Source organism: Cyprinus carpio, chromosome B25 (assembly GCF_018340385.1).
Source record: "Cyprinus carpio isolate SPL01 chromosome B25, ASM1834038v1, whole genome shotgun sequence".
NCBI lineage: Eukaryota > Metazoa > Chordata > Actinopteri > Cypriniformes > Cyprinidae > Cyprinus > Cyprinus carpio.
The window spans coordinates 3,266,728-3,276,488 of record NC_056621.1 but is presented as its reverse complement, the minus strand read 5'-3'; positions in this window follow the sequence as shown (position 1 = coordinate 3,276,488).

Below are 9,761 nucleotides of genomic sequence, written 5' to 3'. Positions count from 1 at the left end.
CTTAGAAACCACCAGCATCCATCTAGCAATACCCTAGCAACCGCATATAACACCCTAGCATCTAGCAATTCCACAGCAACCACCTAGAACGCCCTAGCAACCATATGGCAATACCCTAGCAACCACCTAGAACACCCCAGCTGAACCTAGTCTAGCAACTACATAGAACACCATAGCAGCCATCTAGATCATTGCTGGTGTGTTCTATATGGTTTCAATGGCATTGCTATGGCTGATAAATTGTTTAAGGTGGTTTATAAGGATTCCTTGATGGTTACTAAGGTGTTATGGGTAGTTGCCAGTAAAGTGCTAGAAGGGTATTCTAGGTGGTTGCTATGACGTTTATGTGTTAGGCCATTTCTACATTGTTGCTAGGGCATACTTGCTATGGAATTGCTAGATTGCTGCTATGGTGTTATTGGTAGTTGCTAGACAATTACTAGATAATTTCTAGGGCATTGTATTAAGCTGCTAGGGAATTGCTAGATGGTTGCTAGGGTGTTGAAGGTGATTATTTTGGAATTGCTAGATGGTTGATAGATAGTTGCTAGGAAATTTCTAGATGGTTGCTAGGGTGTTGAAGGTGATTATTTTGGAATTGCTAGATGGTTGATATATAGTTGCTAGGAGCTTTCTAGATGGTTGCTAGGGTGTTATAGGTAGTTGCTCGGAAACTGCTTGCTGACTGATATAGTTGCTATGGTGTTGCTAGATGGTTTCTAGGGTGTTGTAGGTGGTTTCTAAGGTCTTGCTAGATGGTTGCTGGGGTGTTCTAGGTAGTTGCTTAGGACATTTTATGTGGTTACTAGGGTGTTGATAAATGGTTGCTAGGGCATTACTAGATGGTTGCTAGGGAATTTCTATGGTTGCTGGGGTGACATGGTTTTAGGGAGGCCTAGGGCTAGAGGTCCTACAGGACAGGTTTAAGAAACACAGTTCTAGGGTGTTCTAAATAGTTGATTGAAAATAGTTTGGGTTCACCAAACTTGGTCCTGGAGGGTTGGTGTCCTGCAAAGTTTAGCTCCAACCCTAATCAAACACACCTGAACCAGCTAATCAAGGTCTTACTAGGTATACTTGAAATTTCCAGGCAAGTAGGAGCTAAACTCTGCAGGACACTGACCCTCCAGGACCAAGTTTAGTGACCCCTGTGCTGGATGATGACTAAAAGTAAGTGGACTAGATCTCGAGTTCTCAATATGAAAATTATCAATAGTGATGCTTGTCTTAGCAAATACCGGTATTAATATGTGACGATTTAACCAACTGAATCAGTTTTTGGTGCAGTTGTTGGCAGTACCTCCGTCAGTAACTGCGTGTGTCCTGCTGTTGGAGGCCTGTGGGGGCTCGAGCCGTGGACAACCATAGACTGTGTGTGAATGCAGATGTGGCAAACCTAGACGCCTCTCTTGGGTTTGGCAAGCCGGATAAATCTATTTCCCTGGCCGGGAAAGGGGCTTCCAGCTGAACCAGCTCCTACACAAACACAACCTTGCCCACTGGCTGATTTTATTTAGCCATTGGTCAAGAGTACTTAATATTATTTAAAGAGACAGAAAGACGTTCCTTTGCCAAAACAGAAAAAGCTCAATTTGCTTCTCCGTCCTCCAGTAGAGAATGAGTGAAATGCAAGGAAACAGATTCTGTTGGGATCTTTCAGGTGGGTATGACAAGCTCATAAGGAAGACGAAAATTACGAATAGATGGCCATCTAGTGGTCAAAAACCGGAGAGTCTAAGTCGTTCATAAGTTTGGGATCAGTAAGATTCAATAAGTTTTTTCAAAAATTATTATTATTTATTTTTTTATTGAGCCTCTTATGCTCATCAAGGCCGTATTTATATGAGGAAAAAATACAGAAAAAACTGTAATATTGTGAAATATTATTACTATTTCTAATATATATTTCCTATTTTAATATACCTTAAAATATAATTTATTTCTGTGACGCAGCACTGAATTTTCATCAGCCATTACTCTAGTTTTCAGTGTCACATGATCCTTCAGAAATCATTCTAATATGCTGATTTATTTATGCTGATATATATTTTTTTGGAACCTGTGATACTTTTTTCTTTGAATAAAAAGTTAAAAGCATTCATTCAAAATATAAATCTTTTCTAATGTAAGTCTTTACTATCCCTTTTTAGCCATTTAACACATCCTTGCTAAATAAAAGTATCAATTTCTTTAAAAAAATAAATAAAAAAAATACTGACCACAAACTTTTGAATACTATAGTGTATTGTGTAATTTCTATTTTGAATAAACACTGCACTTTTAAACATCAAATAAATCAAAGAAAAAAAATAAAAAATATCACAAACAACAAAAAATAATAACAACCGTTTCAAACATTGATTATAAATCATAATAAAACAACAAATCATAATAATTTCTGAAGGATCATGTGACACTGAAGACTGGAGTAATGATGCTGAAAATTCAGCTGCGCATCACAGAAATAAATTAAATTTTAAAATATATTAAAAAAAAAAGTTTTTTTAAATTGCAGTAATATCCCCCCCCCCCAACAATAAAACCCCCCCCCAAAAAAAAAAAAAAAAAAATTATTTTTGATCAAATAGATTAGCATAGAAACTTCTTTAAAAAACAATAAAAATCTTACTGATCCCAAGCTTTTGAACGGCACTTTATAGTATTTTCAGGCCTGGTTGGATTATGATGACAAACCCCATTATAGGATATTCAGCACATTTAACTCAAGTAGTTCTGGAGAAAGTATCCATTGGCATTCCCATTCATCCTAATGGCAGTTGTTGGGTCACTGGTGAAGCATCTGTGTAATTGCAAAACAACCGCATATACATGCTGAGGCTACATGTTAACCAGCCAAACCCTGACCAAATCACAGTCTGGGGTAAATCACCATCTTTACTCCTCTGGTTTGCTCAATTCGCTTGTGTCATCTGCCTGTGAAGCGCATAAATTAACTCAGACAAATGAAGTGAGTCAAAGTGCGGTTTTCCACAGGACATTTGTGTAAACTCAGCTATTAGCGTTTACAGTAAATAGAGGTTGATCATTTCACTGACTCGCACGGTTTGGTATTCAGGGCAGTTTTTATTCACCTTGTCATTTATTACTCTAACATTAAGTAACTTTAGTGCATAATTGGTCCTGCACTGTTTGTGTTGTGAATGGCTCCTCAAATTGTGCATGCTGTTATTTTTTAAATGCGTTGAAGCTCTTACTGCATTTCAATTTTCGTGTTTGTTAGTTTGTTCATGACGAGACATGGTTTTGTTCATGGTTTTAACTTTAAACCGCAGCTTCTGGCTAAAATGCGAGTCCATAATCCATAATAATGCTCCTTGCAGTGAAAAAGTCCATCTCCTGTTGTGCTCTCACATTAAAATCCACCCACATATTTGATTTATTTTGAACTGTTTTGGCTTGTAAACGGTGCTTAATCAGTGCATATTTCTCTCCTGATTCAGACCAGACCACTTATTCACAAAATATGATAGATTATAGACTCATATTTTAGTTGGAAGCAATGGTTTAAAGTTAAAATATTATTATTTTTATTTTTTTACACAGTTTTTCACTTCACAAGATGTTAATTGATGGACTGGAGTGGTGTGGATTACTTGTGATGTTTTTATCAGCTGTTTGGACTCTCATTCTGACGGCACCCATTCACTTCCATTGGTGAGCAAGTGATGAACTGCTACATTTCTCCAAATCTGATTAAGAAACAACTCATCTACATCTTGGATGGCCCGAGGGTGAGTCAATTCCAGAAAATTATCAGTTTTGGGTGACCTATTTCCAATTTCAGGTCTGATAACATGAGTTATAAACAACCTACGTTTGGTATTGGTATACTGCAAGCATTATGATGCATATTCTAATAAGCACAAAAATGCAACACTGGGAAAACGGAATGAATCAGAGAATACTTTAAATGGCTCTAGGTTTTGGAACACAGCCAATGTATGAGTGCATTTACAATAACCTCCAGTTAACCGTGTATTTGTGTTTTTAATAGCTGTTTATGTTGCTTAAGCGAATTTGATCTTGCAACGAGAGTTTAAAACATACTCCAGTTCTTTTTATGATACAATATCTGTAATATTTTGATGAATTATAGAATTATATGTTTTATAATTTTATATATATATATATATATATATATATATATATATATATATATATATATATATATATATATATATAAGCCATTGTTTTTATACCTCATGGAGAAGCAATCTGTGTGCATTCGACCTGTTTGTCTTTATATGACATCATCTTTTTGTCTTTTTTGAAGTGCTCTTGGAAACACATTTGCCTCGAATAAAGCGCAAAACCGTCTGCACGCACACCAACATGTGTGACGCGTTTTTCATGTGGCGTGAAAACACAGTGACATATGCCGTCCTGACAATTGTTACTCCATAAAAGCAACAGATTGGTAGTCCTTTAAAGATTTTAATGAAGCTAAATCAAAAAATTACGGCCATGGTGACAAACAAGACCATCGTTTTATGCGGACGCTTCAAACACCGCCACGCCGCAACAATCACCCCCTGAGCAACTTTATACTGAGGCTCAATCCATCAAGCGCCCATCTGGTGTAACAGTGAGCTTGTTTTGAAGTGCGCTCTTAAAACTGTAAAAGAAGGGATGTCAAGGAACAAAGCATTTCTGTGGTTTGTTGGGTTTCTCTGTCAACAGAAATGAACCATCTGAACAGATGAGTGACATACTAGTGCCATTAACAGGAAGTACTGAAGAATCATTACTTCATAAGTGTGTGTGCGTCCATCTGTGGGCCGCCACGTTTACATTTGTTAAAAAATCCCTATTGAAGGCCTCACTTTTTGTCCCGTTGGGAAGAAAAATCACAGATGATCTCTTAACATCTCAGTTGTTGGGGTGCAAATGGAGACGTTTGCTCAAGGCAGATAATTTTCCTTTGAAATCAGATGTTTCTCCTCATTTAACATAAGATGGATGGTACACCTATAATATAGCATATAGACAATTGCAATTAATTTGATTTTAAATACTTTTATTTTAAAGCCACTTGTTTTGTATAATTTAGTGCTGTTCACCTCTGTAATGTCTTTCAACTGGCTTTATTTGAAGTCTTTTATATGGACAATTGCAATTAATTTGATTGCATTTTTTTTTTTTTTACTTTTTTGTTTTTTTATTTGACAGCCACCTTTGTCTAATTTAATGCTGTTCACATCAAGAATGTCTTTCAATTGACTTTATTTGAGGCCTTTTATATGGAAAATCACAACTAATTTGACAGCATTTTTGATTTTTATTTTTTAATTAATTTCTTTTTTTATTTTAATTTTGATTTAATTTGAAAGCCATGTCTAATTTGCAATGTGTGTGAAAATTTTCATTTGATGGCTTTTATTTAGACATTTGCAATTAACTTGACTGCATTTTCATTTTTTCTTTTTATTTTAATTCTAAAGCTGATTTTTTTTTTTCATCTAATTTAGTGCTGTACACATCCGTAATGTCTTTTAATTTCCTTAATTTGTGGGCTTTTATATAAAAAAAATTCAATTAATTTGATTACATTTTTTAAAATTAATTTATTTAAAATTTAAAATTAAATTTAAAATTTAATTCAAGCCGCTTTTTCGTCTAAATCAATACTATAAGGTCTGTGAATTGCCTTTATTTGAGGGATTGTATATAGACAATTGCAATAAATTTGATTGCATTTTTATTTTTGTATTAATTTTTTAATTTTAATTTTTACATTTATTTTTGCATATTGTTGATCCATTATATAAGGTATTTTTAGGCTGAAATTTTAAAGTAATTTTATTTAAGATGGCAACCTCAAAGAAAACTCTGCATGACTAGAAATTCTCTGCATTGCTTGCATTTCTACATTACTTCTAGTCCCTGAAATTAAACTAAGTCATAAATCTAAAAACTCCTGTTAACGGTTTGAATTGTTGGTTATCAGGAGTTGTAGGCATGCCAGCTTCTATTCACCACTGACAGACACTGCCATACCACAAACACACACAAAGTACCACCCAAAACAAGTTATAGCACAATTGTATACACGACAACGATCCTCTTATAGTTCTTGTGTTGCCACGACAACGTTTTTCTTCTAAAAATGCTGAGTATTAATTCTAAGCTTTAAAGTATTAGCTTCTCAGAAAATGCTTATTAAATGTACTCCATATAATCCAGTGAAATCATATGTGTAATCCTGGGCGGTTGCAGTGAGGTGTTTGCTTTTCACCACAAGGGGGAGTGTTGTTTTCTCATTTCGCGGATACACAAGGTCTTGTTCTGAACCTGTACAGAAATTGCATGCATATACCCACATGCAAAAAAATTATAAAAAATGTGTTAATCACTGCAACATTGAATTAAACAAAGAAGTGGCTTTGAAATAAAAAAGCACATTATTTAAAAAAAAAAGTAAAATTTCAACCAATTTATCGCAATTGTCTATACAAAAGCTGTAAAATAAAGGCAATTTAAAGACATTACAGAGGTGAACAGCATTTAATTAGCCATTACATTATTTATTTTAAAATTATTTAGCTTTTTTGCAGTTCATTTATTTTAAAATAGTTTTAGATAGATTTGTGCAAATATGCATCTTTTTAAATCTCTTCTCAGCTTCTTATAAGCAGATTTGGTGATTTTTCTCCAGAACTTTCTGAGAAGATATACAGTAAAAATAGATACAAATCAATAGAATCAAGTCAGTTGTTGACATACAGAGCTCTATGCTGATAAAATAGTTCAAATAATCATGTTTCTGACTAATTTGATGAGACGTGTTTAGGTTCATTTTGAGTTTTGAAGTCTTTTTAATTTTGGGAAATCTGAGAATATTGTTGAGATCTCTTTCGAAGCTCTTGAGGAGAAACATATGAGATTACCGGTGTTTTCTGAGAAGAAAGTCTCTTAGCTCCCCATTTATTCTGAAATAGAAACGATTGAGATATTAAACTATAATATAATGTTTGCATCAACAAAACATTTTTCTTGTGGTACATTGCATGCAAATCTGTTAGTAAACCAACCACTGATTGAAATGCATTCCTTAATATATTGCTTGGACCCAAAACTAATTCTGAATAAGTGTTGCATTGCTAAATAAAACGTTTAAACCCACAAAACATGTTCTTATGGTGGTGCGTTGTATTCTAATCTGTTAGAAAACCAACCACTGATTCAAATGCATTGCTAAATATATAGTTTGTACCCCCCCCCCCCCCCCCCCCCAAAAAAAAAATTCTAAATGTGTAGTGCGTTGCTAAATATGATGTTTGCATCCATAAAACATGTTTTTATGGTGGTGCATTGCATCCAAATCTGTTAGTAAACCAACCACTGATTCAAATGCATTGCTTAATATATTGTTTTGACTCAAAAGCATTTTTTAAAATTTAATGCACTGCCAAATATAATATTTACACAAATTTTTTATGGTAGTGCATTGCATCCAAATCTGTTAGAAACCCAACTGATTAAAATGCATTGCCTAATATATTGTTTTAGACCCCAAAAACATTTTATTTTATTTTTTTATGGTGGTACATTGCATGCAAATCTATACGTAAACAAACCACTGATTCAAATGCATTGCTTAATGTATTATTTGGACCCCAAAAACAATTTTGAATGTGTAAAGGCACAGAATCATGCAGTCAGGACAACACTCTCTCGTCCCTCCCCCTGTAGCCCGATTCATGAAATATCAGCCATGAGACATATATGCATGGAATGATCACTTTGTTGCATGATTGTGCAATGGACTTGCAGCCAAATTCATTATGAAAAGGGAGGACTGAGCCTCGATGCCTTTCATTTGCGGTCCGTGCAGCCAAAGCACGTGCTTCATGCCTGTAAAATGCTCTCATCTGTGAGCGTAAAGCTGAAGGGGCGTGGATAAAGGCTTGTGTTACCTGCCCTAGACTTTCACCTGCGGAGAAATGGAAAGAATTTAACAAACCACCAGCAGCAGCAGCAAGTCGATGAGCCTGGAACATAAAAGCGTCAGCATTCCACCCAAGAGAGAGGAGGAGGAACTTGACGCGCACGGCAGGTTCACCTGAAAACATTCGACTCGCTCCTCCTTGAAAACACAGCATTTGTAAGCCTCAGTCTCGCCTTCAGACCCGAGAACGAGACGACAAAGCATCCCAGAGAGTGAGCTGAACCCTGACTATGGCTCTCAGGTTTCTAACTTTACAGGGAATCAGAAAGACACGTCGGAGAAACAGAAACAGCGTGTTTACCTGCGCAGGTGGAACGGAGTGGCCGATGTGAGCTGGATTTCTGCACTGATTGGACACCATGGTCAGACCCCTACGCTTGTGGATCTTTAACGTGCTCCTCTGTTTCGGCATCATTTATTCTCGACTCGGGTAAGCGGAGGATCTACTTTATGCTATACGTATTATGTGCTTTAAACGCAATGCATTTGATGTTTACGTTTGGGTAGGTGACACACAAGCTCATGTCAGTGCAGGGTTATTATAGTTAACAAACTAAAAACATTCTTTACTCGAAATAAACATTAATAAAATCAAATATTTAAAAAATATATATTAAACTTCAGCTAGATGCCAATGCAACATTTCTCATTTATGTTTACTTTTAAAAAACAAAAACTGCTACATAAAAACTAATACAAATTTTAAAAAACAGCACAATTACTAAAACTTTAAATTTAAATTTAAAATAAAATATTAAAACAATAAAATATTCTAAATAGTAATAAAAACTCGATACTGAAATAACAGTGTGTTTTAGCTGCTTTTTCATCAACATTTTAAGTGAATATATATATATATATTAAAAAAAAAGCTGATTAAAATACCATTTATAATTAATTGTGCCTTCACTAGTTCTTATTTAATGGTCCTGCAGTGTTTTTATATCCCATATAGTTCCCGATTAGTATGCGATCATAAAAGATGCATAAAAATGCTGTTTAAAATAGTTTTTGATGCATTATGGCATTCCACACCACAGAAATCATCAACTTTCCACAAGTATTTCATGTCAACTACCTGTTTACTAAAGGAAACAAGTAAATATCTGCACTCTAAAGTTATTGCTTCATAAAAACAAACCCTAAATTTAACATTTCAATTCCTTTTGGAGTTTGAAATGGCACGTTTGTTGAATAAAATAGCAGCTTTCTAATCTAAAAGTTTGCATTAACATGCAGTTGATCAGTATGCACTAAAAGTGTGTACTAAAAAGATCTGTACACCTGCTCACTCAGTTGGATCTTTACAGCTATTTTCCACTGCATTTGGTCCATGTTTTTCTCAGTTAACAAGTTTAAAGGAAGATCCATGCTGTGGTTTTCTCTCACTTTCACCTCTCTATACCCTCAGTAATAACAGCATGCCGAGTTGTATTTCCACATTCCTTCACCCTCCAGTTTTGCAAGACTTCACCTGAATTCTTGAGGGATTTGTTTGTGTTCCAAGAGAGGGTCGCCTGTCATCTAGACTATTCATGATTTACTTTTTACATATTTAACTCTTCGCTCTCGTTTATTTGTTTTTATTCTGCGCCCATTTGAGAAATTACACTCTCAGCAATGCAAAATGGAATTAGGCTATCATATCTAGATCTGCGTATGCCTTTGCATGCACAAACAGATCATAGTTTATCCACCTTTTGAAGTGGAAACCCATTCATGCCGCTGTTACTTATCCAAAACAGGTGATTATACAGCTTAGAGCAACTTATAAAATAGAAAAGCACCTCAT